The following is a 27,561-nucleotide window of genomic DNA, read 5'->3' as shown; positions in this document are numbered from 1 at the left end:
AAGGAACTAAAGATCTGGCAAGAGATTTCACATGGATGTATTTGTCAAAGACTGCTGGGAAGTGGAAATCCTCCTGGCTGTTATGTCCATGTAACTGCCCTTCAGGACTTGCCAGGACTGCTGGGGAGCAGCATCTTCAGTGGACTATAAGATGGCCAGAGGAAGCGTTGCCTTCTCTCCCTGCTGTGCTGGGCTCTGCTGGCCTGGCCGATGCAGGACTGCAGCCATTGGGTTCACTGAAGTGCTCCAAGCTCCAGTTGGGCACTGGATAAGTGGCTGCTCTGGGCTGGAGCCAAAAAAGAAAAAAAAAAAAAAGTCCAAAGCCAACTTCAAAGAAACCTGTCATCATCTTTTGTCCAATTTGAATTTGTTTTTTCATGAGCCTTTTAGATTAAGCATAGTAAGGGCTTTACCAGTGATGGAACAGTGTTGAAAAAGAAGCCTTTTGTTAAGGGATCCAAGATCATTGCAATGGACCCTTCACATATTGTCAAAAGGTAGAAGACAGTGCAATGACAGGCATTTCTAGCTGCAAATAGAAACTTGAATGATTAAAAAAAATATTTTTTTTATGGTTTCCTCTTCTTAGTATCCATAGAGAGAGCTTTTTCAATCAAATATTACCGACAGCAAAAACATTATCTAGTATATAGACAGATGGCAGGAAGATAATTGTTTAGAGGGACAGATGGTAGTTTCTTGTACCCACTTTCTAGTTTCTGTGTTTTTTAAAGCTCAGCAGTTGCATTGTGGAGCATTCGTGGTGCTATAAAATACCAACCACTTTAAATAACTCTGAACCAGGCTTTTGAGTGATTTGTTTAAAAGGAGCCAGTCATATTTAAAACATGATCAGCTGAGGATGCCTAGATGTTTGACAAAGCAGACTGTAATTTAGAGAAATACTGCCTGACTTGGAGCTTACATTCTCAGCAACTGCAGAGACCTCCTGTCTCCTTTCTGTTGGAAATAAAGCTGAAGTTGAAGAATAAGAATATTCATTTGAAAAAAAAAAAAAAAAAAAAAGGAGAGGGTGCCATCATAATTAAAAATAATGCATGTGTTGGAGTGAGCTGCCCACGCTTTGTTTGTAGACCCATGCTTGGAATTCCACGAGTTCCTCCCAAGAAATACAGTAAGTGTGATTAGATTCACAACATAAGGAATCTTCTTGGATATAAATGGCTTCCAATGAAAAAACAAGCATTTAGTTACCCTGTGAATCTGAAGATTACATGAAATACCTTTATCCTTCTCAGCAACAACAAAGTGTTTTTCAGGAGTAATTTAATGGAACAACCTTTTGCTTATGGAAGTCTTACACTGCATCCCTCTTCCCTGCCCTTTTTTTCCACCCATTCTTGTCTCGTGTTTAATAACCTAAGAAAAAAGCAATATCTGAGGAACAGCATTGCTTTCCAAACTGACATTGGCAGGGACAGCTTTCACTGTGACTGAAGAGCTCATCTTGCAGGGAATGGATGGTCTACATCATGAAAATGTTTTCTGGTGGGCTTTTCAGCCTTCATAAAGTTCCTTTTTTTATTTTTTTGTTTTTTATTAGCGGTTGAAGTATTTGTGGGCTTTCTGGAGTGGAGGCTTTCATTTAGAGGTGAACTTCATGGGTTCTTTCCTTTGCAATGAAAACAATATCGATACAAAAAGTAAACTGTGGTATATGAAAATGCCACTGAAACAAGTACCCATAACTAGAAGACTGCTAATTTATTAATAAGGTGATTAATAAGGTGACTTTCAGGGTAGCCATAGGCAGGGTGGCTCCATGCCCTGTACTGATTGCTTGGTTTTGTGGGCAGGGGTGGGTAGGTGGGTGAGAATGTTATGCAACTGTACTGCCTGTACAGAACATCTCATATTAAAACATGTCCTTTGGGGTGCTATGCTGTGAGAAAATGCTTGGTCCAAGCTAGATTTATCTAAAACATGAATGGATGTAAGTAGCTGAAATAAGATTGTGTTGTTTGTCTGTTTTTTTTTTTAAGAAAAAACTTTTAATTATTATTTCATTATATATGTATATAACCCATATATCCCAGTTCTAGTGTAAGAACTTAAGAACTTAGAACTCTGCAGTTCTCAAACTAGTAGCTATCCAACCTAGGAAAGGGAAAACACGCTGTGCAAAGCCAGATGAAACAACCTATTTTCTTTTATCTTGTATAATCACAATGAGCTGGTTGTGAGCAATCTGGAAATGCACAATTATTTGAAAAGATAATTTGCAAACAAGGAATGTGTTTGAAAAATGCCAAGTGTTCTTGGACAATTCACAAACAGGAAGAAGCTCAGTTCATTAAGTAAATGATTCACTACATATTAGCTCAATTTTCTCTCTGAGATTTTGGAGCTGGTTGGAGCGGAAAATCATTTTTGTTGTTGTTTTTAAACTTCTTTTGGCTTGTTTTCTACGGTGTAGTCATGTTGTTTGAGTTGTCAGTGTCAAAATAAATGTGGAGGCAATGAGAATGTTAGAGACGTTCTTTAAAGCTAAGCCTCTAAAGGAATATCATTGTCTGCATCAACAGCCATGTAATGCCCTGCAACTGTTAACGTGCTGAATTGTGTTGGATTTTCCCTTCCTTAATTGTACTGTTCTGATCCACATAAATCTTGGACGTGTGGCTACTCATATCCACAAGGAATGTGAAATTTTGTGGGTGTTGGTGGATTGCCAAATTTATCTGATGTAGCTTTGCTCTCAGTTCCTGTAGGGGTCAGGTCTCCTCTTTCTCTGCCTTGGTGGGCAGAGCTGTGCCAGTGCTGGGCACTGTCTCCAGGTGTTTTGCTATCAGCAGTTTGAGTCCTTATCTGCTGTATGCATCAATGCAGCTGGCGAGTTGTATCTGAGAGAACTTTGGCTGTACAGGAGCAGTTATTTAGAGAGGCTTTCCAATGGTCTTGTCCTTCATTTCCACTGCTCCAGTTGGCTTATTGCTTTTGCTTAACTGCTTCTGAACTCTTTCATGATAGCAGATATATAGCCAGTGTCATCTGACAGATTTCTAGGCATCTCTGTTGTAAACATGTAAGTATTCATTTAATGCTTGACTTGCTTTACCATCCTCTGTGGCTGTATTTCTCATTCCTTTCTGAAATGATCTTTCTTCATCCTTGGCTGAGTCCCTTTCTGTGTACTGGGAAAAAGCTTCCTGATACCTAACGTTGCTACTTATACTTCCAAAATTCACATGTCTTTTTGTGAACTCTTTCTCCTTGCTCTCTCTTGATTCACCTTTTTATATGGTATGTTTACTTGAAATTTGGTTGGAACTTGCAGGTCTTCATAACCGCTTAAAATTTCTGGGAAGAAAAATAAAAATAGCTGCATAGGGTGGTGTTGCCCTGACCAAGAGAGAGAGTCTGAGCTTGAAAACGTCTCAGCTGTCTCTGGTGTCTGGGGAGCAATGCTGCTTCCCCCGGATGCCTCCCTAAAAGCACAACAGAACAAAAAAGACTTGTTTGGCAGTTGTGTTTCCTTGCAGAGAGGCAGCCAAGGAGCTGCAGAAGCTACAGGGCTTGACTGGGGAAGGCTTTAGGGCTTATGCTGCAGAGCCTTGGCTGTATCCTAGCTGCATCCCTGATGCACTACAGCTGGGTACTGGTGGAATAGATGCTGAAGGCTTATTGGGCTACAGAAGTCTGTCACACATAAACAAAATTATACGTGGGAAGAAAAGTCCTATCATCCTACCCTTGCCCTACAAAATGCTCAATTCACATTCCTCTGCTTAAACCAGCTGCCTGCAGAAAGGTGATGATTTATATGAGCTTTTAGAAGTCATACAAAACATACCTCAAAGATCAGGTTGAATGATTGTCAGATTAATAGAAAATACTTTTCTTCATGAGCCTTAAATGTTGTTTTCCTCCTACCGTTAATCTATACTACTTCGGAACACATGTTTGCATTAATTGTGCAATAGATGAATCTCTAGTGGCTTAGAAATTTGCTTAAGTAAACAACCAATGAATCACACTGTCCTCTAGGGTTTTTGTTGAAAATAAACAACATTTTTTTCCCCAGCATGAAATAGGACCATTTCTATTTTAAAGATAGGCTCTCTCCTTGAGGCTGGAGATGGGCACAACTTTTCTAATTACAAAACGTAACTTCTCAAATATCTGCACTTGAAGAAATCATACTTGGAGAAGGGCTCCCCTTCCTGCTCATAGCATCTCCGTGATGCTTTCCTTTTAATTGACTTGAGTTTGAAGATGGATAGAGCCAGGGCAGCTACAGCAGGACTTACACTGAGGACAAAACAGTCAGTGCTGTGCTGCCCTATTTCTGCTGCTGTGATAAGATGGCACAAATGATTAATCTTTGACACCTCAAAAACTAAAACATGGAGTATAGAATTGAATCACTGTTCTAGACTTTGTGTGAACTGAATCCTTTCTGTGTGCTAGTTGTTTTTTTTCCCTTAGTTACACATCTTGGCAGTAGTATATTCATTAAACAATCTATTTTCATCAATTATCTGTCTGTTTTTCATGTCTGTCATTAAAAAAAAACAAACCTGTGATTTATCTGCAGCAGAGATGAAACAGGTGGTGTTCAGGTGAACTGGATCTCATTTCTGTGTCTGTGAAAGGAAAGACTTGGATGAAAGCTTGTACTGAAAGTACCAGTGGCAAATTATTGTCAGTTGATTGCTACAATCAAGGCATTTTTGCTTTCTTGAATTCCAGTTGAAGGGAATGTTTTCTACTAGTTTCAAGGAAAGCCTTTCTTTCAGTATCTATTTTTTATGAAGAAAAAGATCCCCTAGCATTGGTGTCAAGGTACTATATGGAATAAATAATGCAGAAGTTATTTGGGGGTTCATAATATTCAAGCCACTTGTACTGTTGTACTTCTTACCCATCGTGCAATTATGCCCAATGAAGGTCCTGGTTATACAAGCCAGGTAAGAAAGCTGAAGCTTGAGTAGATGAATTGAAAAGATTCACATTTGAAAGCTGATGCTTGGTCTTATGTCAAGCAGTGTGATAGGTGAGGAATGAACTGCTTAATGGTCTTGGCACAGGTGAGTTTAACCAGCAAACATCTAAAGTTTTTCTGGTAATTGAAGCCATAAGTAACTGGAAAAGGCTCATCATAAGCTGAACACTGTGCTAGGTTCTCAGATGAAAATTTAACTGTAGTGTGGGCAAAAGTGAAAATCTATGGCAGTAATTCACAAACTGACAAATATATTAGTGAGAGAGAAAGGAAATGGTTCCAAACTGCAAATGTAATAGCTAACATTGGAGATGGTGTTAAATGTAGAGGAGGTGGATGGAACAATAGTAGTTAGAAGAGCATAGAGGAGCATATTCTGTGCTGTGTGTTGGAGGTTGTGATAGGAGTTCCAAAGGATGGACAGAGCCACTGTGGGGGAGTGTGGCACTGCCAAGAGCCTCCAACCTGTGAGCTGGGACCTGAGGAGGAGCTCTGGGGCTCATCCCCACCTACAGCTGCTCCCAGAGGAGGCTATCCAGTGGGCAGGAAGGAAAGCTTAGAGGGAGTCTACAAGGCAGTGAGGAAAGAGAGCAGATACTGTTTGGAGATTAATTATATACTTCGTGGAGGGGTGTAGCAGAGGCTCACACAGAACTGAAGGTATCAGATAAACCATTATTTCAGCATGATTTCTTCTGCAAATAGTGATGATTGAATGGGGAAGGGTCCATCCATTCCCCTTAAACTGTAACACAGGCAATGAGCCATGATCTTTTTGAGTTACTCTTTCTCTACAGCTGGATGAAATTGCACGAGGAGGAGATAAAAACGGTATTGTTTGAGCAGATGCAACTTTGTTCTCATTAGTTCTCACCTTTCTAAATGTTTTCCTTTGCAGCAACAGTGATGTGACAAATACTTGATTTAGCTGCTGGTAGAAGTCGTCATTTCAGTATTGTTATTTTTCTACAGTCAGTTCATTCAGTTGGAAAGCCTTGGCTGTTGATGTTCTGTTTTTTGATGCTAATCTTCTGCTTCTGTCACGTGATAAGATATGGTAGTCCCTGTACTATAAAACAGTGTGGAATCTGAGCCTGTATCTTCATTCTTGTTAACTCTTTTTGCTCTCAATGAAGTTGTAAAGGTGCTCTTTGTCCTCTGCAAGAGGAGGGGAAAGAGCTTTAGAGGCTTAATGCCTAGCAAATGCCCCAGTCAACCCCTAGGGACTGAGAACTCAGGCTTCATTGAGAGTAATTGAGGCTGAGTATGTCTAGATAGTGCCTCTGGTTTATACTTTCTTTAGATAACCCTGATAATAGTCTGACTGCGAGGCTGTATAACCTCATCAATACAGAGAATTTTGTGTCTGTCTGTGGAGCTGCTGTAGTGAAGCAGGCAGCACTTAATACCAAAGTGTGAAACGGGAACAGAGCTTGAAACTTGAATGTTTCCTCTGGAAAGCTGATGTTCTTCTTAGCAGAACAGAGTTTCACAAGGTCAAGTGGCATCTTTGCTGCCTTTGTCCAATCTGGAAAGTCTCATCCTGTCTCTCTGGCTAGGCTGGCTGCTGTACTGCTTCAGTGCTTGCTGATTTGGCTTTAGATTTTATTTAGTAGCTATTTTATTCCAGCCAACTTTGCTGGCCAGGCATGGCAAGTGATAGTGAGTCACTGAACAATTTTTTCCCTGAATAATATTCCTGTTCTAGTGATTAATCATTCTCTGCCTCTCGTTTTATGTTAGTAACTTCAAGAATCTTCTCTCTTTTGTTTAAGAGGAGGCAAACTCTTCACATAAACACTGCAGTTTGTTTGCTTGAGTATATAACCATTAAAAGAAACATGTCTAAGCTCTGGGAGCCTTTGGACAGTAGAAAGTTAATCGCTATTTCCTCATACTTTGTGTATCCATCTCTTTTGCTGTTCATTAAAAAAAGACATCAGTTCCTTGTTAAGTACCATACCAGATGTCACTCCTTCTGACTGAGAGCAGAAGGAAGCATTGTGAAGAAAAAAAGGTACATCATTTACGTGTGCAATGGAACCCATTTACAGTAATGTATGGAAATACTGTTTTAGAATTGCTATTAGTAACGTTTCACTTGGAGGAAGAACATGATGGAAACCCCCAAACATGAATGCATTTGTTTTCCTGGAGCTAAGGCATTAATAGATTAAGAATGCAAACTGGTGCAAATGAGGAGTCACTTTTCTTTGCTCAAGAAGGTGTGTTAAATCTTTTTAACCCAAGTGCTGCAGGAGTTTCAAAGAGCTGTTCCACTCATCACCTTCTTTAAGAATTGTTATCTTCCATTGCTGTGTTTCTTTGCTTTCATTTCTAACCGTAGCCAGTTTCTGACAGCTTGTATATATTCTGTTTCTGAGATTGGAGGATGTAGTGGAAATGCTGAGTCATGGCCTGAAGCAGTGATTGAGCACCTGGAGGGAAGGAAGGGCCAACCCAGAGGAACTCAAGTGCATGCAATGTACCTGAGCGACCAGAAGGGGTGGAGCCAGGATCCATCCCTTCCCAGACCTCATTTAAGGGTTGGCAGTGGAGGGAAGGGTATCTCACTGGACATCCCTGCATACCAGAGGCCTTCCAAAGGTAAGCAGCTTCTTTTCTTTATTTCTGTGCAAATGGCTGTTGCATCTGAACAAGTCCTCACTTGCTGCAGCCTGGGATCTTGCTGCTCTTCTGTCACTGCTGTTCCTTTCCAAGTGCCTGTATTTAATCAGGTGAATGCTGCCTAAAGGGACTGATAATTTGACTGGAGTGTAGACTGAAGGTAGAGTTCTCCCTGGCATCATCCAGTGTTTTGATTACTTAACACACAGGATTCCCCTAATACCAAAGTGGAAAATACAGACTTATGCCTGTTTAAAATACCTTTTGCTACTCATTTCAGTGAGCTGTAATGCATCTTTTTGTCTGGTGGGGCTCCTGGTCATTAAAGGGTCTGTGCAGTGCTGGGGCTCGGTGCTTGAGGCAATGGCATTTCCATGCCTCTTGAGTCTGCATGTTCATTGTGCAGCTCTGAACCATGCAATGTGAACCCATGTAGTGGCTGTATTGTCTATGATCTCTTTCTAAATCAAGGGAAGCATTCTCAGCTGTGCGTTATTTCTTATTTGCCTCAGGCATTCCAGTAATTCTGCAAATATAAACCCCAGAAAAATCAAGACCTATTTGTATTCTTGCTGCTCAGAAAACTTACTGCAGAGCAGTGCTCTAGTGCATGTGATGAATAGCTTTACTACCAAGTGTTTAAAAAAATACAAACACAAACCACCACCTGAAAAAAAAAAAAAACAACAAACGCACCAAAACCCAAAACAACATAACACATCACATCCATTTGTCAGACATCAAAAAGCTCCTGAGTGAGACATAGGCACAGATGATATTGGATTTCTTGAGCTAACTTGAGTACAAGAAAGACCTGCTTATATCTAATGAAGCAATGTGGTTTGCAATAACGTTCTCTTTTTTTTCTGAGCCACTGGGAAAGGATTGTGACAAACTGTTTATAGACCTGAAGGCACCTGCAACAAATAGTGGAGGATCGCTGACCATAATGTGTTTTTACCAGTCAGTATATATTTACCAGAATGCTGTATAGTACATTTAAAGCTATAAGTTCTCCTCTTCATGCCCTGCTGAAATGAGGAAATAAATTCAGTTTACCAAACAGATATTTCCCTACTGAGAAGCTTGTGCAGTGGCTGTCAGAAAGGACATTTTAATTTATTGGTTACTACAAAACTGACTGGCCCTGGTACGTCCAAAAAGCGTTCTCTACTGTCTTTGCTCACTGTACAAAGTATACCCAAGTAATCTTCAGTGCTGTTAGTGTTTTTGTAGCCTTGGCTTTGGGGATCAGTCAGTGCTGATTCTTTTATCTTTTGTTGTTGTGTTTTTGTGTTTTTTTTGTTTGTTTGTTTTTAAATGAAGCTGTATGTTTCTCTCTCTAATTTATACTTCTGATGAGATTGACCAATAAAGCTATTGAAGAACTGCATTTAGTTGTGGAACGCTGCATGTTCTTTCTCACTATTTCCCTAAATCAGGCAATGCTGATTATATCCTGTATATATCCTATAATTTTGTTTCTGAATAACAGGAGATCCTGTATGTTATGCTCATTTTACGATATTAAAATATTAAGAAGAATATGTAACATTGTGTCAGTGTCGGAAAACCTCTGGGGAGGCAAGATCCAGCTAGTGCTGTCTCCAGTAATTGCTGCCTTTGAGCTTCTAATCTATCCTTTGGAAATGAAGGAATCCTGAGGAGCAAAAGAAGAGGTTCACGTAGACATGTACTTCTTTCTCTCTATTATTTGTCCCACCACGTAGGATATTTTTACTTGCTAGTTTTGGGCTGGAGGTACGAGTGCTGTCTACTCCAAGCTGTGCAGGGAGCGAGGGAGTGCTGCCTGTGGGCACAGAGAGACTCCTGATCCCCCTCAGCAGGGGTCCTAGGATCTGCTGCTTCATCTCCAATCCAGAACAAATAGGCTTGAGGCTGCCTTGGTGTTTTCTAATGTTGTGTTATAATTTAGTCTCACTTTGCCTTTGGAGAATCAGAAGCTTCCAGGCCTTACTTCTCACGTGGGCTGCCAGACCTTGCTCTGTTTGCAGGAGACTTGTGTGTTTTGGCCTTCATCTCCTGTTCTGTTGCTCTTGCACCAGCATCTTGTGCTTCAGAGATGTGGGCAGACCCCAGGCGTAGAAGGGGGTGATGTGAAGGGTGCTGTGCCTCCTCACCCAGCACACACTGGCAAGAGGCTGCCCAGGGCTGCGTGCCCTCAAGCTTGTGGCTGCAGGCCTCTGCAGCAGTACTGGGGCACCTGCGAGGTTGTTTTGCTGTGTGAAGCTCCGGTCCCATGCCCCCTTTGTGGCTGCAGATAGATTAGAAGGATAGCAATGAGGAAGGAGCAGAGTTTTACTGCATCTCCTGGCACAACTACTGGTATTTAGTTGGATTTTTCATTTAACCCTTTCACCCTGATTCACCTGTTGCATCCTTACCTCACTATTTGCACCGTTACTGACAAAAGGCAGGGCTTTTAGCACAGACAGCTGCTTTAAATTAAGACCAAATTGCTTTTGTTCTATGTGGAAGCAGGCAAGAATAGCTTTCAGCGACCAATATGTATTTGAAAAATGGGACGCAGGCTGCATAACCCACTCTGACCTGCTGTATTGCTCCTATGCTTTCTCTGGCTTACAGACCCTGGGTGTCACTGGGTGCAGCGGCCCCCAGGCAGGGGGGGGACTGGGTCTGGAAGCTCAGAGGCTGCTTTCTCCCTTCTGGAGCTCCTGCAAGCTATCTGCCACTGTTGTGCAATGGGATCCCCACAATACCCCAGGGCTGATGCTAGAGCAGGAGCTGGCAAAGCTGAGATGTGCACAGGGAATTCTCAAATATTCTGCCTTTTGTAATGCAGACTGTCTAGGAGCTTTGCTGTGGGTGCTGCTTGCTTGCATGTTTAGGTGAGGGATGAACGTTTTCTTGGAAGGGGTCCCTGGGGAGGAAGAGGAGAGCAGCTCCTGGGGAGGCTGAGTGATGTAACACTGGTGCGTATTTGCTAAATCACCTTTTCAGTGAAACAAATGCCACAGCTTTTATTTCTTCTTCCTACTTTGTGCTGTGCTTTTCCAGTGAAGCTTAGTAATACTCTCTCCATTAATGTGTTTTTCTAAGCCTGGGTGCTGCTCCTCCTGAGATCAGCAGTTACAGGTTTGTATTTGTGCTGAAATGAGGGTAGTTCACTGCTGTGGTTTTTTTTCTTCTTACTGCTGCATGATTCTGCTCCCTGCTATACCTGGTAATTACAACTGAGCTTTGCAAACTCTTTGCACTAATACCTTAAGGACATGGAGCTAGCTGTTGTTTTCTTTTTTTCTCCCTGATATCATAGATATATGATATGATTACCAAAGTGTCTAAGTAAGTCTGACAACCCTACCCTCCTCCTGCAACAAAACCGGAGCTTCCCTCACAGTGCTTTCTGTGAGCATGCAAACCGTGTCATCGCTACCCTTGGGGGAGAACATCTGCTGTTGTCCTATCACCAGTTATCTCCTTTTAGCTTTGCTTCCCTCTTGAGTATGCTATCATATTGATGCCTTGCTTTCTTATGTTCTATGGGATATATCTTGAGGGTTTTGAAAAGTCCTGTATGTTCATCAACCTGCTTTTTTTTTTTTTTTTTTTTTTACTCTTTTGCTGTATTTATTTACCCTCTCTTCTTGTGTTCTATTTTCTTGATGATCTTGCTTCCCTTCCTTTGCTGCATAATCATCCTATTTTGTGCCATCTTGCTCTTGAGTCCCGAGATCTGATGAGCCCTTTCCATCTTTTTATCTCCCCACAGACTTTCAAATTCACTTTGGTTGATTGTGCTTGTGTTTGACAAAAGCTGCTGGCCTAGCTCTAACAAAGCTTCTTGAAGAATCTTGCATCTCTGCTTTTCTGGCTGCTTTGAGCTTTTAAGTAATTTATCACCCTCATCTCAGAAGCTTAGAGCTTGTAATGAAGAACAAAAATCCATGACTTCTTGAGATACACATCTGTAGATGTGATGTGGAGTAGTGTTATGGAAAGATTTACTTGGTCTTTGCCAATAGAAAGTTATTGTTCAGAATGGAGCTTGATATTTATTGACTTTCTAAATCCTGATGCTTACCTGGTGCATGAGCTTATTCAGTGACTGTCTTGACTTACATTTCCGAACAGCAGTAATAGTGGTTTCTTTATACAAAAAGATATAAGCAATTATTATATTAGTTTTCATTACATTCTTTTGGTTTTCTTGGTTTAGTTGGGATTTTGCTCTTTATTTATTTATTCATTGTGTCTTTAAATAACTAAATGCAAAGGGTTTCTTTCCAGAGTGAAAACCTAGGAGGCAAATTCAGGCCTTCCAGAACTGAGGTGATGTGTATTCTACTAAGTACTCCATTCATTCTTGTGAAGAACAAGATAAAATGTAGAGGATCTTCTCCCTGGAAGGCTTTTTAGGGTACTAAAAACAAAATCGACACTTTCAGATCCTGTAATCAGAATACCAGCTTTCTCTGTGTTAAGAGGTGGATTTGATCTGAATTTCACCCATTAGCTCTGAGTTCTGTAGATTTGGGAAGGTAGTGCTACGTGGCCCAGATCTTCAGTCTTCATCAAATTCAGTGTATCTTCCAGAAGAACCTGTATGTTTCAGAGCATTCAACACCTATCTGTGATGCTGCAGGGTGCTGTGTGCTCTTCTTGCATTTAATTTCTCTTCTGGTCTCTTTTTCCCAGGCTTTACTTGCTGTTGGACAGTTAGTTCCTGGCTGCCCTGGAGCGGGTGGTGAAGCTCTACTGGCTCATTTCCTAGTCCATTAAAACCAGTTGCCTGCTCAAAGGACCATCTGGCCTGCATCCCTTCAATTCCCCCAGCCTCTAGGCTACTGCTGTGCCCTACTTCTACTTGGCTGTGCAAGAACATGGGGCATCAAAGCACCTGCTGTTTTTTAGCCTTAACCTTAGGGCTGCCCTCAATCTAACTTGTTCTATTTACATAGATCCTGTGGGGTTATTTTCTCCCTTGGAGTTGCCTTAGCTTTACCAGAAAACACAAATTCTGCACAGAAAGGTAGTATCAAGACAGTTGGGATCATTAGTCCACATGTAGTTAACAACTTGCCGATAATTTATGTGAGGCCTCAAGGGAAGAGTTTGGAGTTTGATAGCTCCCTGCGTGATGGGGCTGTGCAGTGTCCTCCCTCTCCAACTTTCTCATTTTCTGCTTTGATTTAAATTTGATCAACAGTTGTCCTGGGGGCACTTTTAACCTTCCACTGAATTGGAAAACTTTTTAAAAAGGAGAACGTCTTGAGTTATCTGTCAGTACAGCCCATTTGAGGAGGAGAAAGACTTAAATTCTCTCTTCCTGCTTTATTTGAAAAGTTGTACTTTTTCTAAATGTGACAACTGTTCCTAGAAATGATAGTTGCTTGGATCTGATGGAGGCTGTCATGTTTGCCGGTCCCAAAAAGGGATTTTATTCACGTCTGAAAATGGCAATAAATAAAAAGGACAGTAAATAGCACTATTGAAAATGGCTTTAATAAGGAAAATGGTCTCGATTACTGCCTGGCAGTCACAAAACCAGAAGTTATAGCGAAGAGCATGTTGACACAGCAAGGGTTCAGGCTAGCAGAGAGGCAGGAGTATGTTTGTACCGGGCAGAAGAAGCTGGAGTGCATACAGCCAGCCAGCCATAAATTGAATTTGCACTTTGAGAACTGTGTTCAGTTCTGGGTTCCTCACTACAAAAAAAAAAAAAAGATAGAGGCCCTGGGTGCTGCTCAGAAAAGGGCAACAGAGCTGTGAGGGGTCTGAGCACAAGTCTTACGGGGAGCAGCTCGGTGAACTGGGATTGTTTCCTCTGGAGAAGAGGAGGCTCAGGGGAGACCTAATAGTTCTCTACAACTCCCTGAAGGAGTGATAAGATTAAAGGTGATGGCCTCGAGTTGTGCCAGGGGAGGTTCAGGTTGAATATCTGGAAAAAATTTCTTCTCAGAGAGTGGTGAGGCATTGGCTCAGTCTGCCCAGGGAGGTGGTGGGATCACTCTCCTTGGAGGTGTTGAGGAAAAGAGGAGGTCGAAGGACATGGGTGGTGGGGATGGACTGATGGTTGGACTGGATGATCTTAGTGGTCTTTTCCAACTTTTAATAATTCTATGATTCAGGCACAGCTCACTGCCAACACAGTTGTTAACACAGGTCTACTTGCTTGCTGGCAGCCTGGCTGTTACACTCGGTTGGGAAGGCTGCTCTCATTATGGTCATCCTTAGGACTTAACAGCTTTCCTTGTGCTGTGGTGTTACAAATAGCATTGGGCCATCGAGAAATCTTGGTGGTGATTACTATCCTTATGCATTTCAGTAGCAACTGTTCCTGCAAGCAGCTGCCTGCCTCTCCCTACAGTTGTACATTGCCTATGCAGAGAGAGCAGCTTTCATCAAGAGCAAGACAAATGTGCAGGCTTTTCCTTCAATAAAACAATGTAGAAAAGCATTCATGGTGTTTGCTGGAGGGTGGTTTTAATACATTCTCTTTTTGATGTGTTACTATTTTATGGTTGTGAAGAAAATACATTTCTGCATGACCTTCAGTACAGTAGTAATATGGAAAATGATTTAAAGTTCTAATATATGTTAGAAATGTAGCCACGCAGTGTGGTGCTGCAGGAAAGAAATCCAGAAAACTATTCATAGAAGCTGATCTAAACTTAAATATGCTGCTATTCATACTGGTGTTTCAGGAATAAAGCAGTTAGCAAAATTCACAGGCCCTGTGTCTTAAGGTAACTTGATTCTAGCAACCCCTGTGAGCAGTCCCTTTTCTGTGGCTCTCTCTGTTCAAGGTTTGCATTCCCACGGGGAAAGAGTTTATGCATCATGGCATAGGGAAATAATTTCATGCATCACTGCAGTCTCTGGAAACTAATTTAACATTCTATTTCATTGCAGTACTTGCAAGTGCACCTCCTGTGCTGGGCACCTTGCTACTTCCTTTTTTTTTTTTTCCTTCTTTTTGCTTTGTTTTTAGCACTTCACATTTAACTATTTATATTAGCAATGCTGCTGATTATTGAAGTCTAGGCTAAGCAGGTAATCATTCTCTTTTTCCAGGTGGTTAATGGGAGGTTTGTACTGCCAAGGACTATCCAAGAGTATTTGCTTACATGCATGAAGTTGTCCTCTAGGGTGCTTTACAAGGAGTGCAATTGCAGCATCTAACCAAAGCTTATTTTACATAGGTTACTCCTGAAATAACAACAAAAAAATTTCGAAGGATCATTTTTGTATTCTTAACAAATTGAGGCTTTTTTTTTTTTTTTTTTTTTTTAGGCATTAACTGGTTTGGGTTTTATGGATAAAACAAATAATGCAGGAATGTGGCTTGCTTAAGGAATCAGCAAGATGTTTTCACCTCATCTTCAAGTGTAGTGAGAAACATTTTCTCACTTGAAGAAAAAGAGTGGTCACTAATTTTCTCCATCACTGGAGGGCTCATAATACTTTCAGTATGTTGCATATTTGAGCCAACATTGTTGCTTAGCCTTTCATCTTTATGTAATCTGTGTGTGTGTGCAGAGAGATAGATGTCTCAATTCTACACATGCTGAAGCATTACTGGACTGCTGACTTTCTCTTGTTATTGGGAAATTCTATGTAAGCAGCTAAAGATATGGCCGTTTCTCAGCCAATGGCTTTTTTTTTTTTTTTTTTTGAGGCTTTCAGATTTTGGTGGGTTTTTTAGGGATGATTATCTTGAAAATGTATTTTAAAAACTGGTAGGTTGAAACTGGTTCAGTCAAAATATTGAACCATGTGCTACTCTGATACATGATAGAGTAGTCTACTGATTGCTTACAAGATGTCCCAACTCCTGGTACAACGTAGGTTGTAGAACAAATGGAGAAACCTTTCATTTGGTCCTTCTAAGCTCCCTCTCTCTTTTGGGGCTGGTCCCTAGGCAGGTAAGCAATGGTACTGCAGTGTTGCTCTCAAAGCTTGTTGCTTTGGATGTTACTTAAGCATTCATCAGAATGCATTTCTGTCTTACGGAGTTGTTTTGTTTGGTCTATTCATGGATTAGTTTTATCTCTGGAACACTTGCGTTGCAGAGTTATAAGGATTATGCCTTATATTATACCTGGGCAGACTTGTGAATGTCTCAAGGAATGGCACGGGACTTGTGTATCTTGCCTAGGAGCACACGTAACCCAGCAGAGGGGAAACCAAAGAATCCAGGAGAAACTTTCCTCAAAGCTTTTTACGGCACAATCACTGAAGTACTGCATTGAGAGATGTGCACTCGGAAAGGCAGTGTTGTCCTTGTACCTGCAGCGTGTTCCATTAGCTTCTGGAAGGTTACCACAAGTTGGCAGCAGACGAAGGGGAAAATAAGAGCGGACTGAATCTAGTTTAGCCTCCACAAATACAGCAAAAACTGCTTTATGCTCTGAATTGGAGCAGGAGTTACATCTCAGCAAGAGGGTCAAAGATATGGATTAAGTCCTTTTCCTGAGGAGGTCCTTTCTCTCACAGTCCCAGTACTGGAAAAAGAAAGCAAGGATGTTTGACACACATTCTGGAGGCAACTTCTTTCTCTGCATTTTTAGATAGTGGCTGAAGTACTCGTGGAAGTAACAATAATGGACACAATTCAGCTATGGAGAGCACAGGAGTCTGGGGAATGAGTGCAAACCTTATTCAGGCTTTGTTAAACTCTGGAGTTTAACAGGCAAGCTTTCCTTGTGGAGGCTTTTATTGAATGTGTAGGCTTTTATAGTTGAACTCTAGCAAGCAAATACCTGAAGAAGCCTAAGTTCTTTATTACAGCATCACTTTTAAGCCATTCATGTTCTTAAACATTGTCTCTAAAATAAATGGAACAAATTATTAACATCCTTAGTGCTTTATATAATCTGAGTAATGATTGTGTTACAAATGATACCAAGATGTTTCACTGTGCTGCTGAACTAAACCAGTAGTTTGGTTTTCAAGTTATCTCATATAAGTTCCTGGAGTATTGTTGAGCCTAAGACAAAGTTCTTGTTTTTCATAATAATCATATTGATGGAAAACGTAGTATTTTGGGACATCACACTTGCTTACATTGCTAGAGGAAAAGTGAGCCAGAAAGCTCAGTTCTCTTTTTAAATTCAACAAGATAGGAAAAGAATTGTGAGCTGTATTTGTTCTCCAGCTAAATTTTGTGACTTTTTCAGCACGTGGTCCTGAGCTGCACTTTGTTGAATATGAGTGTTAATGTTCCTGCCTCAGTGAAAGTCAATCCTGAGAAGGTATCTGAAAGGGTGTCATCTTCTGCCAATGGGAACTTGATCCATCTTCTTTTTGTTGTTTTTGTTACAGTCTTGGGAAAGTGTCTGTTAGATTTGATGACCAAATGCAAGCAGTGTTCTTTTATGTCAGTGATGAAGTCAGTCTAAATTTGCAACTCATTCCCAGCAAGGAATGTTGCCAAGTTTGGGGTGACAGCCAAATTTGTAGCATTGCCAAGGAAAAAGGAAAACCAACAAATATTTATCAATGCCACTGTAGTACTTAAGTAGCTAAAATGCAGCTCCTCTGGGCTGGGTTTCAGTACCTGGGCTGTGCCAGTGAGTTAAGGTGGATTGATCTGCCAGTGTGTCATCACTCCCAAATGAAATCGCAAAAGACTTTCTGCCCTGAGATCAGGGTTAGGAGTTGCGTGTTTTGCAGGTAGTATTCATACTGCATTGGAGAAGCTGGGATGACTTTTCATTTGCCTTGTTTTCTGCAGAAATGATCTTTTTTTTTTTTTTTTTTTTTCCCCCAGGAGCTGTGCTTTTTGTTAAAGCGATGATAAAGTAGGGAAGATCTGAATGATTTTATATCATGATAGGAAGTTTCGCACGAATGTGCGTAAGAACTTCTTCACGGTGAGGTGACGGAGCACTGGAACAGGCTGCCCAGGGAGGTTGTGGAGTCTCCTTCTCTGGAGATATTCAAGTCTCGCCTGGACGCCTACCTGTGCGACCTGGTGTAGGGAACCTGCTTTGGCAGGGGGGTTGGTCTCAATGACCACTAGAGGTCCCTTCCAACCCCTACAATTCTGTGATTCTGTGATGATGCACAGCAAATGAGGCACTGAAACAGTAGTTTGTTTTTTCTAATGTTGAAACTAAATTTGAGACGGTAACTAGTCAGGAACAGACCTTCCTTTCACCCTCCTACTAGCAGTTATTCATAGCAGGAAGCTGTGCTTGAAATCTTTTTAAAAATTTCATTGTCACTCAGGTGTTGATTCACAGCACTGCCTGTTCCATCAAGTTCTTTTGGTGCTCTTGCTAGTTACTTTGAAGTTATTAGCATGTCATCTATCCATAGTTAGTTGTTTTGTTTTCTGAATACAGTCACACTGTTGTGATTTCAAGAAATGATGCCAGTGTTCAGTCTGTTGAGTCAAAGCTGGGCAAAGACTTCTCAATACATATAAATTTCTTGAACCAAAGAGAGGAGGATTTGATTTCTGACTCAGCTCCCCTCTCTTTGCTGATGAACTGTGAGCTTGCGGATTGTGTTCTGTGGGGAAAAGTAATACAAAAGGGAAAAATAAAGGCCAAATTTATGTTTATGTAGCCATGCCAGAATCTGGCTGAGAAAAATCCACCTAAAATAATCAAAGAGTAATTTCAAGAAGCGAGAGCAGCAGGAGGATAGAGGGGAAAAAGAAAACGTTGGGAGTAGCAGCATGGTCACATTACAATGCAAGTGTTAGGGCAGTGAGAGCAGAGTGGTGTTTGGGACTAGAGTAACATGAAGTCATTCATCTTGGTTAGATCAAATTCAGAAATGCCAAGCAAGAGACAGAAATAGTAAGCAAAAAGTGCATTAGAAAGGAGTTGAAGTGGAAGAATAAAGTATAGTTGAAGGTCAGGCTCTTAAAAATGGGAATGACTGACTCATGCTTGTGTTCTAAGAGGAGAGATTAGAAAAGGCCAACACCACTGGAAGGAAAGAGCAAGAAATGAGTAAAGGCAGCCCAGAGTACAGAATTGCAGTAGGGTTATGAGCTCATGGTTGCCCCAGATGCTGGGGGGTTGTTCCTCTTGGCAGGGCCTGGAGAGAGGAGGAGACAAATGGGGAGGGTGTGGGATGTGCCATGCTGGTGGGGCAGCCAGCAGGTTGTGGGAGGATAGGATGCTACGGGTAACCTACCAGCAGCACTGCCACTTAGGTTCATCTTGCATCCCTCTGCCACTCTCCCCAGTCTCTTCCCACTGCCGCATTATTCAGTAACACTTCCTGTGTTATGTGACATTCTTCAGGATGCTTTCACTGATGTGACTGATTGCCTCCACAGATTTCCTTCTCTTGGCCCTATCAGATGAACAAACACCACTCCAGTTCTCAAGAAGAGAGAGGAAGGCAGTTGTCGTGTGCTTGTGACATTTTTGTACTCAGTAGAATTTGTCCTTTCATAATGATGTATCAGAGTGTCATGCCCCAGTCTGCTCTGATGAGGCATACACAAATGAGTGCCAGGAATAGGGCAGAGTGTCATAGAACATAATTTTCATTCTTCTAATGCTTTTTTTTTTTTTTTTTTTTTTTTTTTTTGTATTTTTGATGCTGCTCTTGCTTGAACAGCAAGGGAAATGTTTTGAGCTTCAGTGAGTCAGCCTTTTCCATACGACTGTTGTTTGCAAGTGAAGTTGTGCTGCCTCCCTTTTCCTGCTGCCTTTTCTGCCTGTAGTGTTTGCTGCTGTGCTCTACTTTGGTCTCTTCCCGATGATGACAGGAGACATTGGCAGTAGGCTCCTGCTTCTATTTTCTGTTTTCTTTTGTTATCTACTAGAATGAATGAGAAGAGTACTGGGCCCAATTTTGCTTTGAGTCTCTTATTCTCATGCATCTCAGGCTGTTTGTAGCTTCTCAGTGCTCACAAATGCAGTTTGTTATCATGTCAGCATTCGGGTATAACTGCAGCACAGGCTAATTGTGGTGGCTGAGTGAGCAATAGCCACAGGCAGAAGGGTGCAGTGCTGTGAATAGACTTCTGGGATCTGCTCCCATCCTAGAGCTGACTGAAATATTTCTAAGCCAGCAGCATTTCGGAAGAAAGCTTTAACTTTCAGATTAACAAAGTGTTGTTCATGCAGGAACTGGAGGAGGAATTCTATATATTTATAACATATATACAGGTATATGTGTGTATTGTCCATTGCTCCTAGTTCCTATTCTAAGCAGGATATAGTAATGCTGTATTCAACAAAGACTGCTGTTCGTATAGAACCTGGAATATTTGTGGTGTGTATTGGCAATCTCAAATAGTAGTTTGATCTCCCTCCAAAGGCAGATAAGTTCTTGCTCTTTTCTGACATGAGAGAGTTGGTCTAATGAACCACTTATATTACTTTCTACAGCACTTTTGTTTTCCTTTTTTTAAAAAAAAAATCCCAAACTTTTTCTTCCTATTTTTCTTTTAGCTTGTGAGGTCTGGAGCTGTGTGTGGGGGTGTTTCCCTGAGGAAGTTGCCAGCAAAATGTGTACTGCTGAGCTGAGTGCAGCACTTCTTGCTGGAGCACATCTGTCAGTGCGATGAATGAATAGCATGGCAAGAATGCAGTGTATCATTAGTTTGAGGAAGAAAACAGTCCTCCGTTTGTGGTCGATCTAGAACTGAAGGTCAGCACAGTGTTAATCCGTGGCTTCACAATCACACTACTTTCTGATTAGTATTACTGGGGAACAGGCTTCCAAAGCAAATCACAGGGCACTTCTGTTTCAGTCTTAAAATGAAAGCCTCAGGAACCCAAGACTGAGCTGCTTAATCTGAGATGTACTGTGTAAACTTCAGTGTGTCCTGAATGCTTGAACAGGGATAAATTTGCATGGCAAAAGAGTATCTGTGCCTAAGTCTAAGAAATATCTTGTATTTTTCAAGTTGCAAAATGCTCGGTTTGAACCATACTTGATCTCATTTCTGCTTGAAAATTCTATTCAGGCTAGTAAAGCTAGCAGAGCGGTCTAAAAAATGGGTGTTCATTGGTAACAAGTTCCAACGTAGTTTTATGTAGCTAGGCTGAACATCCATTGTGATGCAGAATTTTGTGTGCTGCCAATTTCATTTCAACTGAATTGTGAATACGCGCTGTTGCTGATTGTATTAATATGTAATTATTACTGTGAGTCTAATCCCCTGAAACCATTGGTCACTTGGTGTATGTTCATTTAGCTACAAATGCTTTTCATTTTCCATTTGTGTTTTATCATTTAATTGCCTTACTGTCTTCAACATCACTCTTTTTTGATCTCTTGTTAATCATTATTTGCAATGAGGATTAGCCCTTAAGCAAACAGTGCCCCAAATCTATCTGGCTTTTGTGTGATGACCTTGTGTTGGACAGAAAAACTATTAGCTATAGTTTTAGATTTCTAGCGAGAGTTAACTTCATTGCATTTAAAAAATTACAGTCAGGAAAATAAAAAAGACCAGCAGGAATAAAAAGACAGGTGTCAGGGAGCTGCCTGTTGTCCCCTTGGGAAGCCAGGCTAGTTTTGCAGTTCCCTCCTGTTTTCTTTTTGGAAGAGAGCATAGAGAGGCACTGGGCTTGTTTAGAGTCCTTAGGAGAAGCTGCTGCACATGCATCTGGGGAATGGGTTTGCAGTGGCACAGTCACCTTCCCTACTGTTAAGATAACAGCAATTGCTCAGTGCCTGCTTCAGGGACCCAGATTGTTTCCTCTTAGTCACTAAAAAGGCGTTTTCTTCATTGTAATGAAGTTGTTTTGTAAGTCCTGCATGTTTACGTGTTTTGTCATAAAACTAATAAGCATCCACCCCCTTAAAAATCTCATTAAAGTTCACCGTTGGCAGTTTGCCTCCCAAACATTTGACAGTACTTTGGTGGCTGATGATCTGGTTAGAGTGTTCTCTTATTTCCTCTTCCTTCCCCAGCTGCTTCTGTCCACCCTGTAGTGCAACAATGACCTGTTTGGGGTAGGAACATTTTTTTTCTGGTTTTGCTTGATGCAGTGCTGTCCAGGTGCACAAATGCAGTGGATTGGTCTGTGCTTGTCTCTCCCTAAATGACTTTTTATAGAGTGGCTATAGAGTGCTATAGGCTGCATGCTGCAGTGTACGTGGAACAAACAATAATACAAGTAATTGCAGTGCTTTCCTGTGCGTGACCTGTATTTGCACATCTTCCATTTAATTTAATATCTCTGGTGCCTTAACACCAAAAGTAGAAGCCAAGGGGCTGTGAATAAAGGTATGGAAGTTCAGAGACTGGGGAACTTGTAGAATACAGGGAAGGACTTGCTTACTGTCAGAGTGACGGAGTGCTGGAAGAAGCTGCCCAGAGAGGTAGTGCAGTCTCCTTCTCTTAAAACCCATCCGGATGCCCACCTGTATGACCTGCTGTAGGGAACCTGCTTTAGCAAGAGGTTGGACTTGATTTTCCATGATCTAAAATGCTGTCATTCACAAAGGAGGATCCAAGAGCTTACTTAAGTAAATTCTTTCCTTGTGTGCCTTTGAATGCATTAAAGTTCATTCAACAGTGCTTTAGGGGTTGCACCATTTAAAAATGCCTCCTTTCAACAAACAAATAGTCAAGCCTAATGCAAGTATGATAATAACATATAAGGCGGGTTCTTTGGTAGCCCTTTATTGAGTATTTGTCTGTAAGCAATGTACCAATCTCAGTCACGTCTGTTCAGTGGGCTGTTAGAAAGTGGGGAAATTGTTGTTGTTTAAGAATATCAAAGAACTTTTGTACTAACTATATAATACTGGCGAACAATCATTAATCATTTTAAAATTAATGGGAACAGATAACATTATAAGCTACCCCAGGGATGTGTTTCTGTTTTATCAGTGAGCAGTTATAAATAAGAAGACAGAAATGGCGCTTCGAGCTAGTTTTGTTTAAAACAGCAGGAGGAAGAAGGAATTATCAGGATGTGAAATGCATTAAATTATGGCAAGAAAATTCCTTTCATCTTGAGTGTGACTGCTGACTGTCAATAACGGAGATTAATGCTGCAGGAAACAAAGCAGAAATGTTAAATATAATGACATTTTAAAAAAGAGCTATAACCAATTTATTGAAGGAAAGTGGTTTGAACTCCACGAGCTTGGCAAATGGAGTTTCAGAAGCATTTTAAGGTACTTCTGCCTCATCTAAATGATCATAGAAGTGAATTAAAATAAATCCCGTAAATGAAATCTGGTCACTTTATATTACCTCCTCTAAGGGATATGCACACTCCTAATTTTTAAAAGGAACTCAAACGTCTTGACTGTGCCCCTGCATTTCTGTATCCCAAAAGGGGCCTCTTCAACAACCTACTTATCTGATGTGAATGCACTGAAACAGAGGCTGCTGTAGCACTGTGGATTTCATTAACAGCAAAATTGAGCTATTTTCTTTTAGCTGTTTTCTGTCCTTTAGCTTCCTCCATCTCCTAACTTAAATAGTCACAGCTCCTGGCAACGCTTGGTGCTGCTGCTTGCAGGGAAGTGCAGAGCCTGCTGGCTTGCTGCTGGACAACGTGTCCAACACGATGAGTTCAGTCACTGTTCGAGTGGTGTGACATTACAGTGGGTGGATCCCCTCCCCGCTTAAATTCCTAAAAGCCCTGCAAGAATGATCTTTTAGAATCTCCAGCGTCAGTGTGAAGATTTGCTTGTGAGTTGTGAGGAAACGGAGGATGGACAGCTCAACAACAAAAGCCTTGTTTCCTTCAGAAACCTGACCAAAAATGTTTAACGGTCTCTCTGGGCAGAGACAAAAAAGCTGAACACCTCCTGTAGTGCAGGGCCTATAAGGACTTTCGTATCAAAGAGATGTTGCCAGAACTGTTGATTAGAGGCTGTGGCTGAAGATCTGTGTAGTTCAGGGTGCTCTGATGTTTGAGCCCTGTGTGCTACTTCATGAATTTTTATGGAGCTCTAAGGATGGATTCAAGGGACCATCTGTATAGAGAAGCTGGCTGTAGAAATCCATGGCTGCGATGTGAAATGGGAAGTGGGCACCTCTACTGAGGGCACAGTGCTGATTACTGCTTGCAGACTACCTTCGCCTTCCTGTTGTTTTAATGATGCTTTTACTCCACAAGTTCTTTCTCCATGTGTATTACCAGAGTTTGTAGCTCTGCTGAGAGCTGTGTTTCCCTACCAGCCCAGCCATGCACGCCAGGTGGATGAGCACATCTTTTAATGAATTAACTCCAAGGTTGGAAGTCCCTTGTCTTTATCTTGACTCTCTGCATAGCACAGGCTTTCCTGAAATAATTTAACAATGAGAAGCATTTCTCTCCAATGTTTGTTTAATTGGATATAATGAGTGATCTCTACATCCAATATTTCAGGAAGAAAGTCTACCTTTAGCTAATTAACTGAAATTAATAAACATCTTTTAGATTGAAAAATCAAAACTAACAGAATCAAATGGGTTGCTGAAGTTGATTAGTAGAACTAACTCACTTATGTGGCAGTTTCTGGTCTTTAGACACGAGTCCCAGAGTGACACTTGACTTTTTTTGTCTGCCTGGTGGATGACTGCCTCCTGTTAATGTCAGTAGGATGGCATTTGTGTAAGACAGGTCTGTCCATCTGTTTGCAGGACAATGTGGGGACACCTCGGTGCTCTTCTCCTGGCAGTGCTGGGCATCCATCAGGGAGCTACTGTTGTGCTGCTGAGAGGGACAGCAGGGTCTTGCCACAGGAGTATCTGAAGACTGACTTGCATCAAACACTGAGAGCTCTCCCTGTATGCATAGCATGAAATTTTGCCTGCATAAGAGATGAGAAACAATGCACTCAATGTGAGTGAGACTGGGCCTGTAATGGAACGTGGCCTTTGAAGACGCTTGTTTGGGAGCAGCTTTCATGGTGATGTAGTATTTACTGCTCCAATAGTAAAATAAATAAATAAAAATAAAAAATAGATATTTAACAACAGCAACAGAGGGATCTGAAATGACATTAACCCTAATAGTGAATAGGAGTGGTAGGTGGGAAAGCTCTATTTACCTTAAATCTGAAGCATGCATATTATGATTCTTTTCCAGAGCAGGTAACATATTCACTATTTAGTTTGTGTAGTAGCTATCTTTTTTTCTTTAGTGATAATGAATTGCTGCATCTGTATTAGAAATGATGATTAGCCATAACAAAAACTGCTGTGGAGAAATGGCTTCAGCCTCATACAGAATGGAAAAAGAGTTTATGCCTCTGTTCTTGAGCCATACTGAGTAGGACCAGAGGCTTAACTGTACTCTGGGGCTTGGTGGGACTGAATGCCCTTGTTTCAGGCTCCTTTGTTAATCAAGAATCTGTAGTTGCTTTGTGTCATGGTAGCCTAGGTCTAATGATATTGCTTACATCACTTACATCTGCTTGTAGATCTCATCCACAAAACTATGAGCTGAGTGCTCTGTAAACTCACACAAACTTCATTTTTAATAAAGGAAAAAGTTCTGTAGGAAAAGCTGTGACTCTAAATCCGAATGAGACCACTGTCCCTGTAGCATGTGATGGATGAATGGTGTGTCCTGGTTCTGATGCTTGTGAAAGCAGGTGTTACTCTACAGCCAGAGAAGTGCTTTGCTTTTTCCTAGTTGATTGAGCCACTGGTGAGACACAGCAATCAATGCAGGGTTGGGATTTTGCTGCTCTTTGGTTTAGCTTTCTCTTTTTATTTTTTCATATGCCAGAACTTGGTTTCACACAATGTAGATGGGTCTTTGTTACTTTTCAGAGTATTATTTATTGATCCAGCGTTTACAGATGTGAAGTTCACTGGCTTTTTACTAATCAGTATTCAGTGTACATCTTCAATTTTTTCCACAGATAATAAAATGTTTCTAACACTGTTTGTACCACTGTGTTGACTTAAATCCTGATTCTTACCAATTTGAGTACAGCAGTATGTGGATTTAGAAGAAGAAATGTTTCACTGAGTAGAATATCAAAAATCAGAAGGAGAAAACAGTTTTCTGGTTGACTTGATCCTGATATGTATGTCATTAAAAGAACAGAAGCTCCTAAAATAAATAAATATGAATGCGAGTATCTGGATAGCATAACCTAAACAAACTCTTTCCTGAATAATGTTCTAGTAAGAACAAGGGCATCTGTAGTGAGTGAAAATACAGCAAACTCTGGAGTAAGCAGTTTATAAAGTTCTGAGGTGCTTTCAATCCTGTGGTCTAAGCCAAGCGAAGATTGGTGGCTGAATTTTGGCTTGCACTGTCAGTAGATACACACTCTACAGCTGCAGCAAGGGTAGGAGTTTTATGAAAAATTGTGCTGATCTTTGATCTATTGAAGTGGGATTTCCATCTCAGGTTGGAGACAAGAAAAAATTAATTCTCAGAAAGAGTGGTCAGGCATTGGTACAGGCTGCCCAAGTGGAGTCCCCATCCCTGGAGGGATTCAAGAAGTGTGGAGACATGGCCCTGAGAGATGTGGTTTGGTGGGCATGATGAGGATAGGTTGACAGTTGGACTGGATGATCTTAGAGGTCTTCCTCAACCTCTGTGATTCTATAATCTCCTGTATGCACTGAGACAGTGGAGTTGGAGCCCAGAAGGATGTTCCGAGCTCGGTGCGATGCACACGCTGTGCTCACCCGCATGTGGCACCTGCCTGGTTCTGTTTGGGGCAGGGATTCCCTGTGTGCTGGGGGCAGGGGAGGCATACACCTGGAAGAGAGGCTGAATAGGGCTCGGAATGTTAGGTGTCCTGCTACTCCAAATTTAGGGCCTGTGTAAAGAATTTCAGCTTACTGATGGAGCCTGTTGGCAGAATATCCCAACCTGCATGCTGTTTGCCAGTTTGTTTTGAAAAGTCTTGTCTCATTGTGCTGTGAGTTGCAATCATAAATTAAGAGTTTCAATAATCCTTCACCTGTTCAAGGGGAAAGTATATTTTCTTAGCAGTGACTGTGAGAGATAGAATTGCTTCTCCTTGTTGGTGGAAATGTTGTGGGAATGGTTTTCTTGGCTGTGTTTCACTCTGAAGCAAAATGTCTGCATCAAAAATAGCTTTCCAATTCTGAATGTTAATGACCTTTTTCTCCTCTTTTTGACTTCTCAACTCAAGATCATTTTTTTTAAATCAAAGCAGAACAATAACGTTTTAAAACCGAGCTATTGTAGGCTCTAAAAAGGAGAGAATATTATAGAACATAAAAAATCAGAAGTGTTAACTTCAAATTAGATATTTTTCTTTCTGGAGGAGATTTTTGGTGAATGTCTGTGGCATTTTGAGTGCTTGAAAGATTATTTTTCAGTAATGTGAGTTGGGAGATCATGGAAAATTAGGCTTTTGCCTCCTAATCATAAGAGACAAGTGTTTGAAATAGTGGCCTTGGACTCTACTGGGTCATGTGGCTTAAATTAACTTCTGGGCTGTTTTTTTCCTTTTCCTTCAAAATTGCTAAGAACACCATAAAACTCCTGAAAGCTGGCCTTATCTATCGGATCTTGCTTACAAGGATTAATGAAGAGGAAATGGGAGCCTTTGTTGTAGGAACTGAGTGTATCTTATGGCCTTTATAGCAAACTATTTGTTGATTTAGTAGAAATTGTGTTTCACTAGCAGGGTAATTCATCAGCATCAGACACCAGTAGTGCTATATGTGCTAAAATCAATTTTGTGTGAGGTTTGAAGCTTACTGGAAATCTTATGCTTTAAAATAACTTCGAGTATGAAAGAAGAATCAGATGATTACCCTAAATCAAAGTAAACAGACATGCTAAAACCTGTCAAGCTTTATCAATCAAAGCTATTTAACAAAAACTATGTGGCCATTTTTATTTTTGTTGACAATGAATGTCCTTTTTTTAAAAAAAAAACAAACAACTGCTTGGGTAAATTCTTACTGTGCTGAGGTGCTCAGAAGGTATTGGTGGTAGATGATAAATGTCAGAACAGCTATTAGCTGGAAACAGCCTATATGTTGGTAAATGACACATGGGTGTGATGAGGCGAGGGGCTCAGGACATCAGCCTAGTATGGGCTTTTTCCTG

The 27,561-nt window shown here is 41.0% G+C and overlaps 1 protein-coding gene across 11 annotated transcripts in view; it reads left to right on the top strand.

Moving 5' to 3' along the window:
* GRIA3 (glutamate ionotropic receptor AMPA type subunit 3) overlaps positions 1-27,561 on the top strand; it is a 542,807-nt gene that overhangs the window by 189,664 nt on the left and 325,582 nt on the right. For 2 of the 11 annotated variants that reach the window (XM_085230483.1, XM_085230482.1), the window contains exon 1: positions 7,414-7,573. The exons of the other annotated variants lie outside the window; for them this stretch is intronic. The gene's annotated coding sequence lies outside the window, so the exon portion shown is untranslated. Of the gene's footprint in view, positions 1-7,413; positions 7,574-27,561 lie in introns of those variants that run through there. 11 annotated transcript variants of the gene reach the window in all.

Source organism: Meleagris gallopavo, chromosome 9, assembly GCF_905368555.1.
Source record: "Meleagris gallopavo chromosome 9, MGAL_WU_HG_1.1, whole genome shotgun sequence".
Classification (NCBI taxonomy): Eukaryota; Metazoa; Chordata; class Aves; order Galliformes; family Phasianidae; genus Meleagris; species Meleagris gallopavo.
The sequence above is the reverse complement of the archived record's forward strand: the minus strand, read 5'-3'. Positions and strand labels throughout refer to the sequence as shown.